Source organism: Bactrocera dorsalis, chromosome 5 (assembly GCF_023373825.1).
Source record: "Bactrocera dorsalis isolate Fly_Bdor chromosome 5, ASM2337382v1, whole genome shotgun sequence".
NCBI classification, from domain to species: domain Eukaryota; kingdom Metazoa; phylum Arthropoda; class Insecta; order Diptera; family Tephritidae; genus Bactrocera; species Bactrocera dorsalis.
Genome location: NC_064307.1, coordinates 71,976,271 through 72,001,819, shown reverse-complemented (window position 1 = coordinate 72,001,819; position 25,549 = coordinate 71,976,271). Strand labels below are relative to the sequence as shown.

At 33.1% G+C, this 25,549-nt stretch overlaps 1 protein-coding gene and 1 long non-coding RNA gene across 4 annotated transcripts in view; one reads left to right on the top strand and one right to left on the bottom strand.

Annotated features, from left to right (window-relative positions):
- LOC105229434 (cyclic AMP response element-binding protein A) overlaps window positions 1-807 on the bottom strand; it is a 74,711-nt gene extending 73,904 nt beyond the window's left edge. For both annotated transcript variants that reach the window (XM_011209728.4, XM_011209729.4), the window contains exon 1: window positions 397-807. The gene's annotated coding sequence lies outside the window, so the exon portion shown is untranslated. The remainder of the gene's footprint in view (window positions 1-396) is intronic.
- The window catches only part of LOC105229435 (uncharacterized), a 127,736-nt gene extending 103,809 nt beyond the window's left edge, over window positions 1-23,927 (top strand). For both annotated transcript variants that reach the window (XR_007422966.1, XR_852716.4), the window contains exons 3-5: window positions 3,783-3,930; window positions 12,589-12,700; window positions 23,695-23,927. This is a non-coding gene — a long non-coding RNA (uncharacterized LOC105229435). The remainder of the gene's footprint in view (window positions 1-3,782; window positions 3,931-12,588; window positions 12,701-23,694) is intronic.
- The last annotated feature ends 1,622 nt before the right edge of the window (window positions 23,928-25,549 follow it).

Below are 25,549 nucleotides of genomic sequence, written 5' to 3'. Positions count from 1 at the left end.
TGTGTTTGTTGCCTTACTCAATTGCCTTCATTTATTATTTAAAACGCTTATAATTTGTTATATTTTACAAAGATTCTCTTCTTTCGCTCAATTCCGTTTTATGTTTTACTTTCTACTACAGTTTTGCTTGTTTTCTTCACCACTACCAAATCACACTTAGTTTCCATATAATTTCACTTATTATTTAATTAAAAATTTCACTGCAATTAGCGTATAGGGTTTCGCCTTAATTAGTAGCTTTTTTGCTGTTGTTGCACAAACCGTAAAGGGCAAAATGCCAGCCTGAAAACACACACACGCGCACTCGTGCTAAATGTGTCACGCTTGTAATTTTTTATCAGCACAAAAAATCTTAGTAATAATTTATAACAAAAAACAATAAAAATATGATTATACTTTTATAATACAGCGTTCTACTGCTGACCGCTATCCACAATTACATATAATTTATATTATATATGTATGTACATATAACTTCGGTTGTTGATAGCCGGCGAAAATAAATGTCGTCAAACTGCAGCTTGAAGCGGCGATAATAATTAACTGTGCACAATTGTCACGTACTGCGTATTGATTAAGAACTTTTCGGCGTTAAAATTAAACGTTTAATTAATTTGCTTTCACTTTAGACTTTAGTTAAATTTGATTAAAACTTGTAACGCTTTCATGTGTGTTAATTTTTTTGTTTTGCTCTTTTAATTGAAATTTTCAATATACAAAATTCTTTTTTCCGGTGACTGTCCGTCGCACGACTGCAACCAAAAACGGCACTAGACTAAATGTCAGTCAGTGAAATTCTTTTCAATGTGAACCAGCCCCAGCGGCAAGCGGCAAAAGCAACAGAGCAAGAAAATACGCACACACAGCTACACACACAGTTAAGCGAAGCGTGCGCTCACCGCTGTCAGTGACTCCATCGCAAAGCCAACGCGCGCCTACCTTTCAGTGCTCGTGTGCTCGCCGCATATCCATACACACCACCACCGCCACATATGCCATGTCCGAACAAGCGGATATACACATACTTAGAAATAGCGGCCTGACGGCGCTCAGTGAACCCATTGCGGCTGCTGAGCGCGTGTGTAGTGGTGAGTTGGCGCTGGCGGTCGTTGGCGGTGTTGGCTGGTTCGCAGCGCTTTGTGGCCACAGCTGTTGTGAGCAACAAGTGAGCGGCGGCGCGCTCTCAATGCAATCGAAAAAATCGCCATAATAAAAGCAAGAAAAAGTGGAAAGTGTGGAGTAAGAGCGTTGCTATGTTGGTGGTGGTGCGCCTCGACATATGTATATATATTTATGTATGGGCAGTGCGACCGTTGTAGTGGTGAGAACGCGCTCTTAACTTTGACTTTTGCATTTTGTAAGTGAAAAACTCCCGCTGGAATGGGTTTGGCAATGCTTACGGGAAAGGCCGTTTCAAGGCGTTTGATGGCGCGTTGTAGCGCGTTGTGTTTCTGTGGTTGTGTGCTACACTCAGCGTCCGCAGTTGGACGTAATTGTACTATTTAATTGGTAATTTGTGTAGTGAGTGCGGAAATCGCTCTCTTTCTTAATAGAACGCACTACTCTCTTATTATAAAAGACATTTTTTGATTTAGTTAAAATATATGTAAAAGTTTAAGCGAGAGCTGTGTGGAGTTGCACGCTTGTTTGAAGTCGTTAGAGCTGGTATTAATGATTATTAATATTTATACCATGAATAATACAATTAATTATTTTCTCTTCCAATTATTGAGATCGCCGATACGGCATATAGTTTCCAGGCAAACTAACCAATCAAAGCAAGTTCTTATGAGGAAAATTGTTTCAGAAATCACTTTTCAAGGCAACGCTGTAATCTCCGAAGAAATTATACAGATCAAACCACTATATTATATAACTGCCATGCAAACTGACAGCTCAAAATCAAGATCAAAATTCTTGTATAATCTTTTATGCTATAAGAAATGCACCTGCGAAGATTTTTTCTTGCTTTTTTTCAGTTTTCTTTTAAGATTTGTTGAGATTCTCTCTTGCCCCTGCCATTTTTCAAATCCCGCCTTGATTCATAGAAAGTCATCACTGCATTGAAACTATGTGTTTCCTAAAATGGCAGACTCTCTGAGTCAGCTTAATGTTGTTGTCAAACAGCAATAACAACAAATAATACAGCGCATACTTTCACAATGGGTTGACGATCGTTTTAAGTTACACACAGCGACTTTAGTTAGTAAATTCCCTCCAAGTCCTTACTCACCCCAACATCTGATATCACACATCCCTTAAATATTCTTACTAATAACTACTGCACACACATGTTTACATCTATTATCAGCGCCTAAACCGCCTCCTTTTTGAATTCTTTTAGTAACTACCAACAACTGTAATCCCTTCATAATTCTCATTGCATTTCAAGAAAATTAATGTGATTTCTTTGTAGCCCGCTGTATTTGTTATTATTGCTAGCTCGTCAATCGCTTATCACTTACACTTATCAGCGTCGCTCGCCGCTCATTTGCATTTCATTAACAACGATAGGGCTAGCATTATCAGCATATAAGGGAAATCACTTACGTGCATACCAAATGCAACAAACACTGACGGCATGCAGTTGGACGGACAGACCGCTGTATGCGAGTATCACATGCAAGCATCTCATGCCTTTGATAAAATATAGGTTGCCTTGTAAATTTAAGAGCAATTGGGTTGAATTTGACGTCTGGCTCTTAGCTTTTAAGAGCGCAGTTTGGTATGCATTTTTTGCGTATTTGTTTTTGTTTTATATGTATTTGTATTTAACCTGTTGTTAACAGTTTTTGCCGGTCTCATGCCGGCAATTGTGGCACATACACACTACTACAGGCATATATGTATATATGCGAGTACTTTAACGAGATATTACTGTGTGCTTTTCACACTGGCTGCAAAAGAAGGGTGGCCAACGCTTAAGGAATATTTTATACATTTGCATAAAAACTGTTGTATATACATATGTAAAAAATAATAAATGTTTTCTAAAGTTTTCATAAAGCTGAATAACTTTAAATTTAAATATAGAAATTATAATTCTGATGGAAAACCCAAAATCGACCTGAAAAAATTATCATTTCGAAATTTTAAGAAATACTTCGAATTAAAATGTTTCAAAATCCGTAGCAGGTGCTATAGAGAGATGTATAACAGAGATATTTATCAAATTTAAATTTCAATTTCCAATAACGCTCTAATCGAAAACACCTATTACCTTAACATAGCATAACTACATTATCTTAAAATAAACACCCCAATAACATAAAAATATTATTAATTAAAGTTTGGTTCACGTTGGCAACCCCTTTGTTATTGCCTACAACGATTTACAAGAAGTTATTCAACTTAACTAGTGTACTGTGACTATTCAAACAGAGTCTACTTGACGTTGGCTTTTATCCATTTTAGGACAAGTTAACACTCCCAGCAGCAATTGTTTTAGCCACTGAAGTAGCACAAAATCGGTAGTATAACCATTGCGCTGTGGGAGCGGGCGTGATTTCTAGACATTTTTCACAATGCGTTTTGCTAGCCAAACGGCCTTCAGTGAGCTCATGAGCTCTCAGCAATTCGTATGCGCGCTCATTACTGCCTCTTAGCAGGCTTCATGCAAGAGCTTGTTGAAGAAACTGCATTGCGCTCTGTTAACAACATTTGTTAATTATGTTTGTATGTATGTGTGTTTAATTTTAATTGGTATGTGTATGAAAAAGTAGTTTCTGCCAAAAATTTGCAACGCTTGTAATTTGATTTTTTATTATTCTCTTTTTTTGCAGCTAGACACATAAATGCTGAGAAATCAAGAAAATATGCGTGCATTTGTTGGTGTGTCTGTAATCGAGTATCCGCATTCACAATACCACATTCTTGCCACTTAAGCGCGATCAGCTAGCTGGCAGCAGTAACCTCCGTTGTTATATGCAGGTATGTGTAAATGTATGTATTTGTGTTATGCATGCAGTTTTAGTAGTTGCATTAAGTAATTTTTTTTTTACGCTCGTCACTCATAAGTGTTATAAATATTAGGGTTGTCCCGTGAATGTTTATTTTGTACGATTTTGGTCTAATGATCTTCCTCGAAGACTGCGTTAAAGTTAGGTTAGGTTAGGTTAGAGCAGGCTAAGGAGTCGATACTAACAAGAATATCGCTTAGACAGCTTAGAACTAGTTCCGCTGTGTTATTTAAAAATCCTATAAAATAGATCAGGAAAACTTTACAAATCGACAAAGCACTTTGAGCTTATCACATGAATTTGTAGAGACGGCTAAAGCCAGTTTCGGCTTTATTTGATAAGATATCTTGACGATGTTTGGCACGGATTATTATTCAAAACAGCACTATTTTCTCTGGAGAAATTGTACAGATCGGTTCACTACAGCACATATCTGCTATACAAACTGACTGGTCAAAATGAAGATAAAGATTTAAGTACCCATTTTTTCTATATGAAATGCAGCTGTGTAGGATATTATAGTTTCGGTGTAGAGCAAAAAAAGCCCAGATCCTCTTTTTGAGGTTTTTTGTAGTATATCCTCCGAATCGTTATAAAGCTATAAATCATTAACATCACTCTTTTATTTATTACTTAACCCAAGTAACCAAAGTGGTATGTACTGATCATTTTCCAAAGGTTTAGAGATCCACACACCAATATCAATGATTTGGCTTGTATTAACTACAAACAAACAACTACCAATAGCTGGTTAAACCCTATTGCTCGCGCATTACTCATAATTCCTAAACAGTTTATGAAAAGATTGAGTACAGTTTAAGCCTATAATCAATTAATTTTGGAGCACTTTGATTTTATTACACAAATTAAATGAAAAGTAATTAAATTTGCTTTAATTATTGCTATATGCGCACAACTTTTTCCTAGCATTCTTTCGGCAACAAATTTTCTATGCTAATATTCGACTCGCGTAGCATACATAAAATACCGCAATTTTCGTATTCGTATTTGTGCCGCCGGTTAACCTGTTTTTGTCACACCATCAAGACAATTGAACAGCCAAGTTCACCACTGCCATATGTTTGTATGTATGTATATATGAGCACTCGTGGTTATACATACTGGTACTCGCACATATTTAGTATTTCACGCGAGTTCTACTTCGGTCGCGCAGCCAATTCGTGCGACAAATTTTTATACATTTTTTATTCTAATTTTTCTAGCTGTTAGCGCAATTCTTAAAACGTCTGCAGCCCTCGCAACACCTCATTCGGTGGCAGCGGCTGCCGCTGACGCTCGTCTTTTAAGCCATAAACTGGCTTTGCTCATTTTGGCCAACTTTTTCGAGCTACTTACTGTCAAAGTAGACATACACACACACACACATGCGGAAAGCTAGCAACAGTGGAGTAGCGGCATTTTTTGTTCGCTTCTCTTTGGGCCGGCATATTAGTTAGCTGTCGTCACTGTCGTGGTTTTCAGGTGTTTGGCACGTTGGCGGAGTGCCCGCTGGAACACGACGTTTTCTGGCGTACAACTATACGACTTACTATTTTCTTTGGCACTGCTATATTCAGTAAACCGTTTCCGACTAGCCACTGCCTAGCGTTTGAAGTTAGAATGTAGCACTTTGGGCATTTCCGTGTGATTCTGGCAATTCATTTTCATTAATGCTGCTCACTGCTTGCGCTTCTCTCCAATTCTAAGCGTTTATGGCTAGAAAGCAGCTGTTAATTTCGTGTTTCTATTATATTTTATTAGTGTATTTTGTTTTGTATTTTTTTCGGGGAAGCGGAACTGGCTATGCAGTCGTTCGCATTCGGCAAATTTTCACTATATGCGAAATGTTCGTGCTTTTTGGTAATACCCAAAGCGCTGCCGCTTCTCATTACCGGATTCGTTTAGTGCTTTTTAATTTAATTCACATTTTTTGTTGCGTTATTTTTTGCGCTTTTCAGTTATTTGAAATTAAATTGTATTCAGTTTGTGGTATTAAGTGCATGTGAAGTGGTTGTTCCAAAATTAAAATGCCAAAAATTTCAAATGTATCTCACACACATTTTCAACATTTTACTATAAAAGTTACCATTAAGTATGTCTGGGTAACTGAAAATATTTGAATTTAATTTAGATCCGGTTTTGAATTGCATTTATGCAGAATACGAGTATAAACTTGCATGATTCAGTTGCTAAGCAATATTGGCAATAAAATGTGTATTTTATAAATGTATATATGTGTGTGTATGGATATTGAAAATATATGCAGAGAAAGTGAGAACTGTATAGAAAAATTACGTCAGACTATAGGCATCCGTTTTTTCCATTTCTTTTCCTGTTCTGCGCTTACTATTTGTTTTTTTTTTTAATATAACTCAATGAAATATTTCTACTAGCAAAGATCCAGTGTAGTCCACCTTGAGTCCTTTAATATATTTTAACTAAGAAGTAGGCCTTAAACTCGCTGACAGTAAGCTCAAAGCTATTTTTATTTGTGGCCTCACGAGTAGTCAGCTTATTTCCCTAACTTAACCTAATCTAAAAAGCAGCTCGACAAAATAGATAATAAAAGTGTAAAAGACCGTTATATATTTCTGTTTTTTTTTTTTTAAGTTGTAAACACGACAGAGTTGCTAAGTCGAAAAAACTGTTTCAGTAGATATTATGCAATTTATGAACCCGGGAAAATATTATAAACGAGGGTATAGTGTTTTTTGCGATTATAACCGAGTGTTATTTATTGCCAAAGGGCTTTCAATGCTATGCTTTCTACAACAAAATATGCGATTTGAGTCTCTCTCTCTATTTCACATTCTGATTTCATGCTTTAACCAGAGTAAAGCTATAACACGAGTGATATACGCATATTCGTTACGATCTAATGTTAAATCAGTGCCTAGAGGCACAATAAAACCTAAATTGTGTTAAAATATAGGCATATACATATGTAAATATATAATATACAACATACATAAATATAGCGAGAATGCAAATAAATATCACATGTAATTTTCGGGAATGAAATTGAAAAAAAAAAACAAAACGCAAATTAACACGCGCAATCGAGCAGGCCAACATCAAATGGAAACCGGTCTATCTGGAATAAATTTCATTACGAAATTGAAAAATTGGACGAAAGTGGTAAAAAAAATATTATGGAAGAAGGAAAAACAAGAAGAAAAAAAATGTTACTGCGCGCGCTGTGTACTTGAGAAAGTCAGAAGTTCATAAAATCGGTGTGGTCGACCAAAAAGTGGGAGGATATAAATTACAACAAACGCCAGAAGCATTTTAAGGCTTTTGTAGAGTTTTTTTCTTTTTTGCTTAATTTGCGGTCATTGGCCAACAACGAAAATCTGGCAATTTGTATGTGGTTTGCCATGTAGAGTTTCATAAATTTTAATTCCACAACAGATCTTCGCCGAATTCTTGATATCAGCACCAGGATTGCTTTTATTAAAGTTTTATGGATTTTTTTGGCAATCATTTTGTTTTGTCTCATATGTAGGTGCTTCAACGCATGTATGTACGTATGTACTAGTGCTAAGTTTAAACCGACGATATCTGAGTTCTATGGGGGAATCTATACCTCAATACATATATGTTCATATAAATGCTTGAATTCTAATATAGCTTTCATCTGTCCACTATACGAGTATAATCTAGCTTTCAATGCAGTGACTCGACAAAATCTCAAGTACCAGAGCCATGTGAAAGACTTCTACCTATACAAATACACACACACACATATGTACTATATTCGTGTAGTTGAATGCAGAGTTTCGGCATAAACGCATTGCTACAATATCTTCAACGGTGATCGTGGAATGACCAGCGTCCATTCAAAAGTCGTAATTCATAGAATTCCTCATATAAATGTTGCTATGTGCGCATGTATCTGGAGGCACAAGTACCGCTCGTCATAAGAATAGAAGTGATTAAGAAGAAAACATTTCTGCGGAGTGGTGTGCGCGGTAAGCTGTAATTGCTATGTGATGCCATCAGAAACTTGTTTCAACTGGGACTTTCTTCTTTTGCGAAAAAAATGCAGAGTCCAATACAAACTCGCACACAAACATACTAACTAGTACATGAGCGCACCATTTTTCACACGACTGTGGTGTTGGTGTTACGTGCCAGTTCGCCAAGCATCAAAATTCGTGCTTATGTATGTATGTACGTATAAGCCAAAACAATAAAATTAATACGCGAAAAATTGAAAAAAAAAACATATTGGCAACAAATGCCAAAAACGCCAAAAGGGAATTGTAAAACTTCATTCAGCGTTTTTCTCTCTTTATTGTCACTGACTTACCGCCTGCTTAACTTTCTCGTCTGCTTTTTCGTTAATATATATGAATTTTCAATGGTTATTTTTGTTGTTTCTTTAACTGACTGTTCGTTGTTGCTTAACAATCTTAACTGTAGCATATTTTGTACGGTATCATTTGAAAATCAGCGTACTTTCAAGTACCCTCCATTGTACTTTATGAGTACACTTGCGTGCTTTTATTTCTATTTTTTTGTGACGTTTTTGTTTTCTTCAAAAATTAATAAATCCACTACCAAAGGTTTGCAGGTTTGCATATTTGTTAGCTTACACTTATGGCGGCTACACATGCCATTTTATAGCGCCTGCAGCGATTTGATACCATAAATTAAAGAGTACAGTAATCAGTAACAGCATGAAGAATTGAAAGGAAATGTCCATAATTTTTATAAAATTTTATCACATTCGTGGCATTTTTGTTGCATTAAACTAATAATAAATGCTGATAATATTTTGTTAATAAACAGCTTCATATATTAAATTATTTAAACAACTAAATCTCTCTGGTTGCAGGTGCAATTTATGGTAGAAAATTTGAATCACACACGTGATTATTTTATCAAAATTTTTAAAAGAATAGTGCTGGAAATTTGCCATCCTTAGTGATCTAGACTTTTGCTGCCGTTTCTCATTGTTCAGTGTTTCAAGCGACAATTATGAAACTTCCTTCACACTATTTCCAATCCAAATACATATGTAAAATTCTGAGTTATCGTTTAGCGAATAAAATAATATTCTTATTTAGGAAAACGAACTGAATATCTAATAAAAAAGACTTAAAAATAAATATCGTGTTTAACTACTCTTTGAGGTCGTTCACCAGTTAGAACAAAGCTTGAATTTGTTAGTTTTCAGGCCGTTTATGAATACTACTATGACCAAAAATTAGTAAGACTTTGTTCATATATAGTTTTAAAATTCTTAATTTATTCTTCAGAATATATGTCGTTCCCCTCAAAGTAATACCCTTGGCCTCAATACTGCCTCATAACTGTCAACATAACCTTGATTTTTGATCTGCTTTCACGTGATTTTTTTGGCTTCCGCTCACCTTTGCCACAATTTTCGGCCGATTGATCGTCTGTTTCCAGGTCCTAAGCATAGATCCAAGACTCCTCGCTAGTAATAATACGTTTCATGATATCTTGGTAATCGGAAAGCATTGTTTCACAGAGGTTAACTCGCGGATGTTTTTCGAAAAAATTTAGTAATTTTCGTACTAGTCTGAGGCCCAATTATTCTTTCAAAATGGTTTTCACCGATCCTTTCGATATTCCAACGATGTCAGTAGGATCTCTTACTTAAGATAGCCAGTTGCTATGTTAAAAATTGTTACAATGCTTGAATTCTTAGTAGTTTCTGTTTCTTCTGTTTGCTGGGAATGCTGATCCGATTTAGTTATTCTGAAATACAACGCTGCCTATTTCCGAATACGAGCAATCGTTTAAGAACCGTCGTACCATTATATAATTTTGAGAGTCGATGCGATATCTTTTCACTGCTGTTTTGCTATGAAATCTTAGTCAGAGCTATGTTTCCAAAAAAAATAATGAAGATGACATATTTATGGTAGATAGAGTGGTTGTCGTACGATGCACCTAGGCTTTTAGGAGATCTTTAGGATGCCCTTTGTGATATATTTATGGTTATGAATATTTATTTTAATTTTTGTTGTAATCATACTCAAGCCAATATCGTAGCGCAATTGTAAATATGAATAATTGAGGGCATAATTTATTAGTCCCTCTCAATCTTAGTAATTAAACATCAAAAAATATTTTTTTTTGTCCACATATGCACACGTTGCGACCCACTGTACTTCAAATAACAAAGCTCTTGTAATGAATGAATAATGTAAAAGGTACTTGCACTCGCTTCAACAAATAAAGTAACTGGCAAACATTCAATCAAACACGTTTCCTCACACACATACACAAACACATGTACATCTTATACGAAGAAATGCTTCAAAATATGCATATATACATATACATATTGTACATATATATATATATATGTATATTTGCAAGATTGTGTATAAGTAATATATAACAATCTAAAAATAAATGTTATACGTGTGTGCAGAGTGTAGAGTACCGCAATTTTAGCCCATAAGCAAGAAACCACTTGTTGATTTTTAATCTGCACACAAACGAAATTTCAGCCCAAAAAAGCACAAAACATTGCTAAAAATAATACTAAGGGAGGCAAGCTAAGCAAACGAGCACAAAAGCAAGAGAAACAACGAAAACGTGCTCTTAAGAAAACTTGTACAAAACAGCTACCTATATGCTATTGCAGCTCTTAGCTGCTGAAGTGACAGTAAGTTGGGGCGTGCCGCGCCCACATTATTCGAGCGCTCGAGTGAGCTTTCTCGGCGTGCGGTATACCGGGAGCAATCACTCGCCAAACTGTTCACAAGTTGATGGATCTTTTGACATTTGCTGCTGCTTGATTATGTGATTGCTGTTGGCTTTACTGGCTTACTTTGTTATTGTTGTTTTAGTTAATCTTGTGTCATCGGCGTGTTGTTATTGCTATTGTGTGTTGTGTTCTTGTTGATTTTTGTTTATGTACCTATTCGTTGAAAAACTACAGTTAGCCCATGTGACGACTTTGGGCAAACAAATGATTCATTCATTATCATCATTTGAGGCACCGGCACAGTGACGATAACGACGGGTTTATGCAATTTATGCATATTCACAATATGTGTGTGTGCTCGCATATGTATGTATATGCATGTATTAGTGCATTTCTAAGAAATTTATTTAACTTTCAAAATCAGAGGCATAGCGTCTGCAATAAATTAGCCGTTGAAAAGTAAATGTTGCACTGCCATTTGTCGGCCATGTACATACATACATATGTTATAAATGTACATGATTCATTATCTAAACCAATCATGCAATTTCTGAAGAAACTGCTTAATTCCAATTACTGTCATAGTAACTATGACATATGATTTTTCATTCTAGGAGAAATTTTCACGAAATTTTGATTGTCCAAGGCAACAGTGCAATCTCCGAAAAAATTGTTCAAATAGAGTTACTACAGCGTATAGCTGCCATGCTAACTAACCGTTCAAAGTTTTTGTAAGAAATTTATTTTAAACTAATAATATTTGCTAGCATTATATGCTTCATTTTAATTTCTTTGATTTTTTAGTTATTCGTATTTTTAAATGTTTTTATTTTAATTAAGCTGGCAACTTTAAATGCGAAAATGAACTGCTAAAAGCCATAAAATACTTTTAACAATATGCACCTCCAGTCATTGACTGACATAATCTGCTTTCTGTCTGCCATTCCAATTGTTACAAACTTATTTATCGAAGTGTATGCATGTACATTCTCAATTTTGTGGGAATTTATTGAACTTTTACAGTCAAAGTTCATTAAAATAAAGTACAAGCTATTGGTATATGTTATTGTTTTTGCGCTGACGTCATTGAGTTTCATAAGTATGTTTTCTTTACGGATATATATTTTTTTTATTATTTTAGTTTTTATTTTTTCTTAATAAAAATTTAGCTTTGGCATAATCTCTTAATGTTATATAGTGTTAAGTGAGAAGCAATATATAATATAAAATTTAAATGTGTTTACTAAATAGTAGTAAAAATGCTCCAACTGAAACTTCAATTAAGCAGCACTTGCAAATTTTCCATCACAAATCTGGATACATATGCGTATTTTCAATACTAAGTTTTTGAGAAATTTTTGTTTTTTTGTTCTTATTGAACTCACCAGTATGAAAAAAACATAAATTCGTGCTGCCGATTTATTTGCCTTTTTCCTTCATCATACAGCAACAACGTCAACAATTTACGACATCCCAAAAAAATGAGTCAAACCAACCCATACAGGTTTGTTCAATCATTAAACGTGAAAACAATAACAAATGTCAGCAATACAAAAACAAACTGACGCATTAGAGGGTTGCACTAAAAAAAAATATCAATCAAAGGTAAAGAACTGGATATACATGTAATTGTATTTTTTCTTTCTCTTTTAACGCCAAATAATTAGAAAGATAAAAATATAAACAGCATACAATAAAATAATTTAAACAATACAAAATAATTGAGGGTGAAAGATTAATGAACAAAATCGACATATGCTCTTTTTACTGCATTTATAATAATTTATTGACAGTTTCGAATTAGGCGCTTAAGATTTGGTTATATATTTTTAATTATTATTCAATTACGCATCAATTTTTAAACATTTCTTTATAATGCATATAAATTTGAATAATATATAAGAGATTACAATTTTATTTTTTTTTTTTACATTTCAGTGAAAATACTTGGAAAATATATTAAATGGAACTCCAGAAAAAAAAATCAGCTAAAATTGGAATGAAAAATAGGTGAACAGCAGACACAAAAATGAACTATATATTTATATAGGTATGTATATGCATAATTTGTATTTATCAGCATTCAATATTTTGTAATTTAGGTATGTGCTTACCATACATACATATTTGCATATATTTAATTGCTTGTCTACTTTATTTTAATTTGGCCCAGAATTTCCACTGAAAAAACCCATCTCATTTAGGTTACATTCAGTTTAAAGCTAATAACTACTAGAGCATTCAAATTATAGACAATAAACAAATGCATATATGTATGTATTTACTTAGAAAACCCCCGTAATCAACAAAATATTTACATATTAAAGCGGTTGCCTCACATTTGCCATTACTTATATTTTACTACCAAAGCAATTCATAGGCGTGTAATACATAGCACAAAGGCGCGCACAAAATGATAAGTCAATGAAAAATGTATGTTTGTATGTACAACATTGCATTCTATAATATATTGTCAGCCGTAATAATAATTTCATTAACAATCATTAGTGACTTGGGGAATGCACAACCATGCAACAACCTCTCGACGTTTTACTACTAAGATAATGCAGAGACCCTTGCAAAATTCTGAGAAAGTAACTACGATTCAAGAATTCTATGTAATAAACATTTATTCGCATTTTCAGAATATTTTTTATCCACTAACTGATTATTTCCACAATGGATTGTTGATACCTTCAATAACCATGCAATACAATAATTCGAGCTCCGAGGTTTTGTCCCTTGTTTAACTGTTAAAGCTTGTATAGGAAGCTTTCTATGTCAGAAATATGTTTTGAGGTTTGATATAGGCACAGCTTTTCTCAGTTTCGATAAGCACATATACGGAGGCTTCATAATTCGGGGTTGGGCAACCCTAATGTTGCAATCTCGACTTTATCGTAAAGTCTGCAACTTTTTCGTATAGTTTGACATTTTTCATTATTCATACTATTTATTTTGATATACGAGCACTATTTGTGCTCTTTACAGTAACTTGAAATATTCAACTTAGCCAAAAAATACTGTACGCGCTGCGTTCTTTAAGTAACTTAAAGTATTCATCTTAGCCAAAAAATACAATAGAGTCCATTTTTTCAACGAAAAATTACTCAAATATATTTTCTGAATTCCCAATAAATTCCTAAAAAGCATTTCCGCATTTAACTCGAAATATTATTAACCTCTGACATCAAGGTAATAAAATGAGATGTTTCTGATTAAAGTTTCACATAAATTGGTTTGTTATCGAAGAAAAATATTTTTAGAATTTCTTGAAGTTACACTTCATGCCTACAATGCCACTGTGCGGAAGCTATATGTATGCTTGTGAGCACGCTCTTCCAAATATTGCCAGCAATTTGTTTACTTGCTCTTTGTAGTATTGACGATCTGATCTTTGGCACCTGTGATTCCCCAGAAAGCACTGCACCAATACCACTATCACCACAACGCCGATGACAACTACTCCACTTGTGTGCCTCGTTTTATTTTCGCAATTAAGTGCAAAGTATGTACATATGTTTGCAGGCAATGATCTGCCGTAGCTTCAGCATCCCCCTGATTGTGTTCTGTGCCGCAATTTACATTGTGCTTGAGCTTAAATGCTTGTAAGTCGATATGTATAGTATGTTGGTATAGATCATAACATATGTACATACATACATGTATTATTACGTATATTTGTTTGGGGAATTTTTGCGTTGTCTTATCACTTGGTGCCGGGTAAATACATACGACTGTGAGATCATCAACGAGCTGCATGATTTAAGATGTAGATATGTACATATATGTATAGTATACATATACATATATATATGTATGTACGTATGCATCTGTAATCGTGAGTTTTACAGTGCATGTGCTCATCGCCCTAATATAAGTAGTGGTCTAAGTGCGAGTTCTGATTTGACTGTATTAAAATTAAGTGTAAAAATGTTCAAATAAAGAGAAATTTAGGTTGTTTCTGCTTTAGGTTGAGCTGTTGATGTTTCTCTAAATAAAATATATATTCTCTATGAATATTTCATTACTGATATAGTTGCATTTGAATCTGTGTTGGTACTGGTATACCGTAGAGTCTTCCGTATCAATTGTGTTTATTTGTTGAATAAAGGCAGAATCTTAAAGTGGTTTATTGCTTCATTCTCTTTGTGATTTTCCCCATTGCACGTGAGCTTTAAGTAAATAAAAACATGTTTTACTTGATTTGCAAACAATTAATATTTCCAAAGAAATTCATTCAAGTTATCGCGTACGCGAATACACAATATATTCTTTTGAAGGCTTTTGTAAACGATCGGACCTAAGCGTTACATATACATATGTACATACATATACATGTACCAAGTACCTACAAATTTAATGCCTGCATGTTGTTGACTTGTGTTTTTCCCGCTATTCAATTATTAATCAGTCTTTTTATGACAATAGTTTTAATTAAATATTTTTTTACAAATTGACTTCTTTCAAAGTTTTCACTCTTTATATCGTAAACTTTAAGTTTCGAAATGTATCTTGCGATAAAATCATCATCAGTTTCGTTTATAGCCTATGGCTAAATCTAAATTTATAAAAAAAAAAATATTTTATACGTAAAATGACAGCCGCTGGCCTCATATTTTCAATTCTACCACACACGACCGAAGCAGAGTTTTAGGCGCATAAACTTTTCCTCGATATTTTGTGTAGACTCTCACATGTGGAATAGACATAATTTAAATACAAGTAAAAACAAGTAAGGAAGTGCCAAGTTCGGTTGTAACCGAACATTTTATACTCTCGTAACTTGCCAGCATGAAAGCCGGGAAAAGTTTTTTTTGAATATCAATAATGACATCTTGATCGATATTTTCGCTGAAAATTCGCAATAAAAACAGCCATCCACATATTCGGTATCTGGGAGCTTGAATAGCTTTAGTCCAACTTGGACAATTTTTGGTCAATAGGTGGCGCAGCTCAAAAACAAGAAGAGCTTTATCTTCCGCCAGTTTGAATAGCAGTATTCATCCGATCTGAACAGTTTATTCGGAGATTTTAGCGCTGTCTCGGATCTTAAACTATATCAAATTTCGTTTTGACATCTGCTCAAATAAAAATATAAAATAATAAGCATTCTGCAGTCAGATGACCAAACAGTTAACGTACGTAATTGATGTGTACACAAGATAACTATTGAGAAAATCTCGACATCGACAGTTAGTTTATCAAATATGCTAATTACTTTCATGTTTTTTGATCATATATGCATACATACATACATCCATACATAGGGGTGTATACATATGTGCATCTTGATACGTTTATAAACAGATTGAAATCTTACGAATTTTCTGTCGTGAAGACAGTTTTTTTAATTACCGATCGATAATAGCTGCATAAGTTGGAATTATGCCAACTGAACAGCACATATACACGTATATTTGTATGTTTGTATTTTTATATATAATAATTTATACACATATGCATATATTTCCATTCAAAACTTTCCTAGAATTTCTTCGAAACGCATATACAATGTGCTGAATCTAGATGAAAGATATATAAACAAGCGATACATCTACATACTGATGAATCAATAAAAGCGCTATAGTACAATGAACTACTTGAATTCATGTCCGTACAATATATACATATACATATGTGTATGTGCGTATATACTATGTATGTATTTTGACAACACCTGTGTGTACACGCGTTTGTTGATTAAATAAACATTAAAAGAAGAATTCATAATTTTCGAATAATATACTATGTATGTATGTATATAGACAGGGAAGTAGTGCCATGGCAATAAGCATACTTTTGTTTACTTTCAATACGCAAAAAGTACATGAATAATAATTTTTACAATAAACTGTTATTAATTATATACAATCATGATTCAGTGTGAAAAAATGAGTACACTACTCTGCTTATATATTTCTATAAAAAAAGTGCAGGTAAATGACTTTGAATATATAATAGGCTTGCAAATTTACATACATACATATATTTACACAAACACTTACATACATATACAGTAGAAAATTTTTGGTGGCAGACAGACTAGGTGTTTCGTACTAAAAAACATTAAATGTGCTGCTTCGAAGCTAACATATTCTTGCATTCTTTTAATATTTTATATGAGACTCCTTAGTTTTGAGCTTATAATTTAATTTAATATAATTGTAAGGGGTTACATGGGTTTTCTTCAGCAAAAAATACCTATTTTCAAAAATTTTTTTTTGTATGGAAAATATATATATTTTATTAAAAAAAATTATTATTCCAAGACACATTATTTACAAAGATGGGTTTCCTTCAGCAAAAAAGGCCTATATTCAATAACTCCTTTTTTATAAAAAAATAAATATTTCATTCAAATTTTTTATTATTTAAAAATACATATTTTGCAAAGATTTTGTGAAATTTTTAAAGTTAATTATTCAAAACTTGGCCACTACAACGACATTTCCGAAAGTCTGTCGGTAAAAAGCTGCCTCCGCATTGACAGAGGTCTTCTAAGGGAATCATCCAAAGTAAAAACAAAAAAAAATAAGTTTGATTTTCCACGCTGGTTTTTGCAAACCAGTTCACGTTGAACGCAAATTTCCAGCTGGGACGTGGTTTTATCTGTATGTCTTTACAGAAGCCAGCATACATATAATTCTAAGAATACAACCGTGAAATTTGGCTTCTATTAATTCTCGCATTAGTCAATTTCATGCCTAACACGCGGTTTAACATCAAAAGTCTTGTTGTTGGAATTATTTCACATTTTATTTTGTGTTTATTTTTATAAATTCTAATGTAAGAAGAAGCACAATACACATACTTAACTAATATTCAACTTTTTTTTTTTTACTTTTACATTGATTACCGTTAGCTATTTGTGTTAGCTTATACCCTCTAGCACTCAATTTTAACTGTGTTGTGCATACTATTTATTTTTTAACATGGGCTCTGAGATTTTTCACAAAAGCAGCCTTGTCGGAATGGTTAGTGGTATATTCTTGAAAAAAGTATATATAATTAAAATAATTATAATATTTGAATGACTAACTTGCTGTTTCCTCTTAATCGAGGTTTGTAGTGCAATATTTGCTTAAGATTTTAATCTTTTGCCAAACCATCTTCACTGCAAGATTTTCGATAACCTTTACTCAAGCTTAGTAGCCTCAACCTTCATATTTTTGTCGTGCCAAATTTTTGTTGTTTAAAAATTGATCTGCTGCATTCAGAAAAAATTCTTGAATTTTGAGAGTATTCTAATCATTGCTACTCTTGAATAAGAATATAGTTGTGTATTTTGTGTCCTTTCTTTCCTTTCCCCGACCTCAGATCGCCCGTCAATTAGTTTTCCTTTAATATTAGTTATTTCATCTTTCATTTCCGATGAATCTCATTCTACTTTCAACAAAGCTAGCTGGTCTATCAAAAAAATTTGTATATATAAATTTTTCCCAAAAATTTGGGGTTATGTGGCAAAGTCTATATACAAAAGTTATATAACATTTTAGCATCTACAACATTGCCGTATAACTTTATTGTATATATTATCTGGCAAATATAGAAAATCACACCTGATACTTTTTTGTAGTCACTGTATTATAACAACTTTAATTACCATGAAGCACTTACCTTTATAGCTTCAAAATTTCGCGAACACTTACAAAGTACCGTTAGAGATAAAGTGTCATTCAACTGCAAATTTTTTGACTTGTTGAAATATGCATGTGTGTATGTACTTGTATGTATGTATGTATGTAAGGTCCCCGGCTTGCTTATTCAATATACTTCAGTTGCTTGAGTTTTACCTACGGCCACCCACAACAAAAAAGTAACAAATTCGCAACGCGTTCTGCAACAATAAATCTGCTTATTAGCCAAAATAATGCTAATGAAAACCTGGAATATCGTTAATGCACGCAAGCGCTAAACACACGCCTATAAATACTTGGCATTTTCGTTCACACTTCCTTTACAAAACATTACACTATTCGTACCAAATTAATTACTGTAAATTTCAGGCGAAGCGTGTGTTTGGCTAAAATAGTCATAAAAGAATACAACTCCTGCGATATTTCCTTGAAGTTTTAGTAAACGGCTAATTGGCTGCTTTTTACAAGCAATGACCAAATAATTTGCCAGCAACAATTTTTGGAAAGGAACGGAAAATGAAAACTTACCTAAAGCGCAGGTGCAACTTTCCAATATAAAACTTTAGTGAAAAAAAGCGTATAAAAATATGTTTAAATTTAAAATAAAAGAAACGAAAATTTGATAGCATAAATACACACATATACATAAACAAAGTTACGAACGGGACGACGCAGGCGCACAAACTTAACGCCACATACATTATGCATGTACTGTAAGTGGCAGCAGAGTGCATTTTTGATAGAAGAAAGGCAACATTGGCGTCAATGACCATAAAATTCATTAAATTATATCAGCCACTACGAATTGGTTAACTCGCCGAAGTATTTGATATTTGCTGCTGAATACGATTTTAATGCGAACGAAATTTCCAAATTTACACCCAAAATTTCCAGCGCAATAACAGTTATAAGACATACATAACGAATCTACATACAAACCTGCACAGTGTGTTGTTGCGCCCAACTAGAGTTGCGACGCACAGATAAAATGTCTGCTGGTGATTATCAGCTTCGTGACATGCCATCCATGTCGATGTGATGCGCCGCCGCGGCGTTGATCGGCTAGTAACGGCAAGTGGAGACAAGGCAAGATAAGGGATTTGTTGGAATGTTGGCATGCATTCTAGTCAGGCTTTCGTTGTCTGCGCGCTGTTACAGTTACATACCGATTCATTTGAAATTTGCATAAATATTTTTTTTTTAAGTTTTTGATCAAAGTTTTTTTCAGTGTGTTTTTGTGTGTTGTACTCTGTTCACGCGGAATTAAGCTGTGTTTAAAGCTTGGTTGGTATTCTCCAGATCACCATTCCATTTTTGAGCTAACGATTTCTATACGTTATAGAAAAATAATCTTGACCATTAGTTGAATATCAAGAGCCGTTTTCTGGTTAGCAGCCAGTTGTTAACTATGTTGTGGTTAACTTAACCAAGACTCGGTAAAGAACACTTTTTTAACCAGAACTTAACTGACAGATGGATGCTAATCAGACTTCGAGAAAACTGACTGATCCTAACGCTAGGACTCTACATCCAATTGGCAGGAAAAAAATATCGTCGGTATTTATTTTTGTATCTATTTTTTATTAGATTCGCTTATCGCACAGGAACAGCTGTAAACTTTTGGTCTTCTTGGTCTTCTCTGTCTAAAGCAATGTCTTTCATCCCTTTCATTCGAAAAATTTGCTAATCCAATCCAACTATGTTAGGAATTGAATTCAATTGAACTGGCTGTTGTGGTTTCGTTCTGAATACTATAGCAAGTTAAGCTCCTACTTATCCAGAATCGACCCAGATATATCAAACATATGTTTAGCATGCAACGCGTCTAAACATCTGAAACCCTCTTCCTATGGTCCGACTGCGTCGAAACAGCACGTTTCCTGGGCCTACCGTTGGTTACAAACCGATTCATTCGAAGTCTTTACCATCCTAACGGGAATTAGGTACCCGTTATAACAACTACATCCCTTATATTCGAAAATTTTTCATTCTATGACACTGAGTGCTTTACAAAAAAACGTATTCGGATTTTTGATCCACCCTAGTATTTATACCATATAGTATATATGATAATCTCCATTTTGGTTCAATGGATTGTAGGGCCATTGGGTTGCTTAACCCCACTTCAACGAAAGAAATATGTGCACAAACACATACACACATGAGTATCAGAGGCTGCCGCAGGCGAATTGGCTCATTGACCATTTGAGATTTTTGAATATATTGTAATTTGGCGGCAGGTTGTTGCTTTTTCCTATGTTAATGAATTGAACATCGCTCGTCCACTCTCGCATGCGTGCTTTTATTTATTATTGTTGTTGTACAGCGTTCATTATTGTTATTGTTAAAGTTGTTGTGATAGTGTCGCCAAGTGTTGCTTTAACTCTACTAAAAATACAAAGCACCAATACAGCGGGATATACATATGTACAACAACACTCCAAAGTAACAACAGCAAGTCCGCGGTTAACAGTGAAAAGGCTAAAACGCATTAACTTTTAGCTATTATCGGCATTTATTTTTTGTATCTATTTAATTTCATTTTATTCGCTTTTATTGTTGTTGTTGCTTTTTTGTAATTTCGTCCATTGCCTGCTGTCTTGGGCGCGTTCTTAGGTGAGTGCGCCATGGCAAAGAAACGCAGTCGAAAGCAGAAATTCCGAATTTACAATAACTATACAGTTTTTTTGATTTCCAAAGAATTCATTGACCTTTCTCTTTTTCTATGGCGCTCTCACGCACACAGCGTTTTTACATATGTATGTATGTATGTTTTTTGGGTGTTTTTGTTAGCCAAGCTAACTCATAACAACAAGGCAAGCAATCGATCGCTGACGCTAGGTATTGAAAAGGGAGACGGTTCGGCGGGTGCGCTGGCTTAAGCAATAACTAAACAAGCGCCCAAAAAGTGTCCGCACGCTAGAGCGTACTATAAACGAAAACTACACCAACAACCATCAGAAACCAAGTCAGCTGTGCGACGTAGAGTGTAACGCACGAACAAGTGGCTGGGCTTCACTTCAGGCCGAAACCGCCGTCTCAGCGGCTTAAATGAAGAATAGACTCTTAGCACCGTTCTTGCTCGCGATTGTTGTTTCTGTTTTTTATATGTTTTTTATATTGTGCTTACGGTTGCCAATATTTTTTGTATGTTTTTATAGTTGCGCTTTGTGTTGTTGTTTTGATAGGCGTTGTTTTTCGGCAAGTATGTAGGTTGTTGCTTCCTTTTAAAATTTTTGTTTTTTTTTTCTTCATTAATTGCATTAATTTGTTTATATAATTAATTGATTTTTGTTCACTCAAAAAAGCATTGACCACATGAGCTCACTTGGTTGGCTGTATTTTTATTGTGATTATGTGGGCAAAAAATAGTAAGACTTTATAATTTTAACTTTGCGCAAGAACCCATTCGTCGCTATGTATAGGGTGGGCCATATAAAATTTGAAATTTCGAAGATAGGGCGTAAAAGATTGAGTGTAGTGTTTGCTGTATGGCACGTAGCGCCGTCCTGCTGGAAGCAAATGTTGTCCAAGTCTTCCTCTTCAATTTGCTTGAAGAAAAATTCGATTAACATTGCGCGATATCGCTCACCATTGATGGTTACGGTTCCTTCTTCATTTTCGAAGAAAAATGGGCCCATGATTCCACCAGACTAAAATCCGCACCATACAGCGATTCGACGATTACGTGCGGGTTTCCTGTGCCCCAAATGCGACAATTCTGCTTGTTAACGTAACCATCGAGGTGGAAATGAGCCTCGTCCGAAAAGACGATTTTTCGGTCAAATTGACCATCCTCGATCAAACGATCTTCTGCCCAATTTGCGAACTGTAGAATAGTGAAAAGCAACCCATTTCGTAAATTTTAGACTTTTGACTGAATATCTGTCACTTTCCAAATGGTATTTGACGTTTCCAATGTCGAAATATAGATAATTCAAATTTTAAACGATGGCCCACCCGTTACATATGTACATACTTATGTATATGTATACTTTATAGGATTTCTGACGTTTAACTTGACGATATAAACTTCTCACTGTCCATACAAAGAGTTATGGTCGAAAAAAATAGTAAATTAATTAAAATAGTTAAAAAATAAAATATAAAAAAATAAAAAAATGGCGCCGTTTTGAAAAAAATTGAATTTTACGCCATTTTAGTGTTAATTCTAAAGGTTGCTAACAATTCTATCTGCAAGCCGCTATTTTTATTGCCTATATCCTTCACACTTCTTCCTTAATAAAGAAGAGCAATATTTTTTTATTTTAACCTTTATCGACTTTTTCACACACACATATACTCACTTTTTAATTGTAAACGCTTCCCACAATGCGGCATCCATTCTTGATGGGCTTTACAAAGTCAGTATCACTGGCGCATTGTGCTTTTGTAATCCGCACATTGGCGGGCGTACAGTAGCTACACTTACAACAATAAGGCGTTGCTGTTGCACTGTTTCTTACAATTTTTTAACAAATATTTACAAAAGTGTTTTGTTCGAAAGTCTATGTTTAAACACGTGTTTTCACATTTTTGTGTAAATATATGCTCTCTTTCTACATTTCTACAATTTAACGCAATCATTTCTTTTCCGCGTGCATAACTGTCTTTTTTGAGTTTTATTTCTTTGTATATCTGTACATAAGTATATAAATTTATTGTATAAGTATGCACACATGCGTTTGTGTATTTAGTTGTGATCCATTTTATAAAACTTGCATAGCTGTTCTATATTTTTCTACTAATGTCCCGGCATTTTAGTTGCTCTCCTCCATATTTTGTGTTTTTTTTTTTGGTTTGGTAAATAATTACACACATTCGTTGAAAACGGCGCTGTGTCCTAAATAACATAAATTACGCCAACTGACTGACTATAGTGGACTCAGCTGTGGCATTGTATTGTATCTTTAAATTAATGGCTTTTTAAATAACTATTTCCACCATTTCATTTACTGTACTAATTTCAACAAAATCGAAGACAAATTGTGTAAAAAATTCAACAGCTTAAACATTTCTAAGAAACACATTCATTAAGAAATGTATTCAAAGTTCGAGATATGTTTGAGAAAGGTTAAAGATAGTAAGCAATCACGATTACTGAATGAATATGATTTTTTTCCTTCCTGGCTTGCAAGCTTCTCCATCCCATATAATAATAATTTTTATTCTTACTTTTTCATAAGCGTCGATTTTTTCCCAAAATATTTTCACCCGCAAAAAAATTTTAAAATATACAAAAAGCATTTAAAATGTGTTAAATTTACTAAAAGTTTATTTGCTTGTAAAAGATAACCAAAAATTATTAATTCCAATTTTAATATGTAATGATTTAAAAGTTGCTTGCATCATTTATACTATTTATACTATTTATGTCTAATATTGTGTATTTCTCTACTTTCAGCTCTTCCTATTGCACACTTCATCCAGTTTCCGGCGCCAATGCATTTACATGGACACCAAACTATTAAGAATACAAACATGTTTCATTTTAGCTTATTTGTAATAGCTATTATATTATTTTTTTCTCAAATTAAATACAATAAAATTTAAGAAAATTTTGTAATATAAACAATTTAATTTTATGTAATATTAATTATTATAAAATTTTTTCTCAAATAAAATACAATAAAATTTAAGAAAATGTAATATAAACAATTTAATTTTAAGTAATATTAATTATTTTAAAACTTTTTCTCAAATAAAATACAATAAATTTTTTTAATATAAACAATTTAATTTTAAGTAATATTAATTATTTTAAAATTTTTTACAAATAAAATTCAATAAAATTAAAAAAAAATATAAATCAGTGCATTTTGTTATTTCGCTTTGGCACAAGTAGTAAGTGTTCTGTAACTAACATCTCACTATAGCAACATTACGCTACTTTACCAGCTCGGTTGATTACAGCGCCTCTGTCTGAATTTCGTTGCATACACCAGAGGCGCTATGTAACAGCGGCACTGTCTTACCGACTCTGTGTTACCGACCCTGTTGATTACAGCGCGTCCGGCCGAAAATCGTTGCATACCTTAGAGGCGCACTGTTTTGCCGGCAACAGTTTGGCGGCCACTGTAGCTGCAAAATAGCAGCCACCTTCTGTGCCGTTCTGGGCGCCTAGTACATTTTGCCAATTTGGGGAAAAGCAATTTTTGTCGATTCTCGGCGTCGCTGCCGGCGTCGCGCAGCAGCGGGTTGAATATTTAAAATGCTTATAAAAAGAGTAGGAATTGGCCGATTTTAACAAAATTTGGTGGAGTTTTTTAGAAAATTATTTAAAAAAAAATGGCATCAAAATTTTTTTAATAAAAATTTTTTTAAAAAAGTTTTTTAATAAAAATCTTTGAAAATGTTATAATACGCATTATTTTAATATAATTGGTTTTAACAAAACTGTTTTTAATAAAATTGTTTTTAATAAAAATATTTTATAATAAAAATTTTTTATTAAAAACTTTTTTTGTTCCTTTTTGAAATATTTCTATAATTTCTTGCTCTTAAATGAAATGGGCGATTTTTATTAAAATTGCTGGAATTTTGTAGAAAATTATTTTATAAAAAATGGAATTAGACTTTTTTAATAAAAATATTTTTAATAAAAAACTTTTTAATAAAAAACTTTTAATGAACAACTTTTAATAAAAAATTTGTAATACACATACTTTTAATAAAATTTTTTCAATAAAAACTTTTATAATAAAAATGTTTTATAATAAAAATTTTTTATCAATTTTTTTTTTTTTTTTTGAATAATTGCTGGAATTTTGTAGAAAATTATTTTATTAAAAATGGAATTAGACTTTTTTAATAAAAATATTTTTAATAAAAAACTTTTTAATAAAAAACTTTTAATAAACAACTTTTAATAAAAAATTTGTAATACATATATTTTTAATAAAATTTTTATCAGAAAAAACTTTTATAATAAAAATGTTTTATAATAAATTTTTTTTATTATTTTTTTTTTTAATTGCTGGAATTTTGTAGAAAATTATTTTATTAAAAATGGAATTAGACTTTTTAATAAAAATATTTTTAATAAAAAACTTTTTAATAAAAAAATTTTAATAAACAACTTTTAATAAAAACTTTGTAATACACATATTTTTAATAAAATTTTTATCAGAAAAAACTTTTATAATAAAAATGTTTTATAATAAAATTTTTTTATTAATTTTTTTTTTTAATTGCTGGAATTTTGTAGAAAATTATTTTATTAAAAATGGAATTAGACTTTTTTAATAAAAATATTTTTA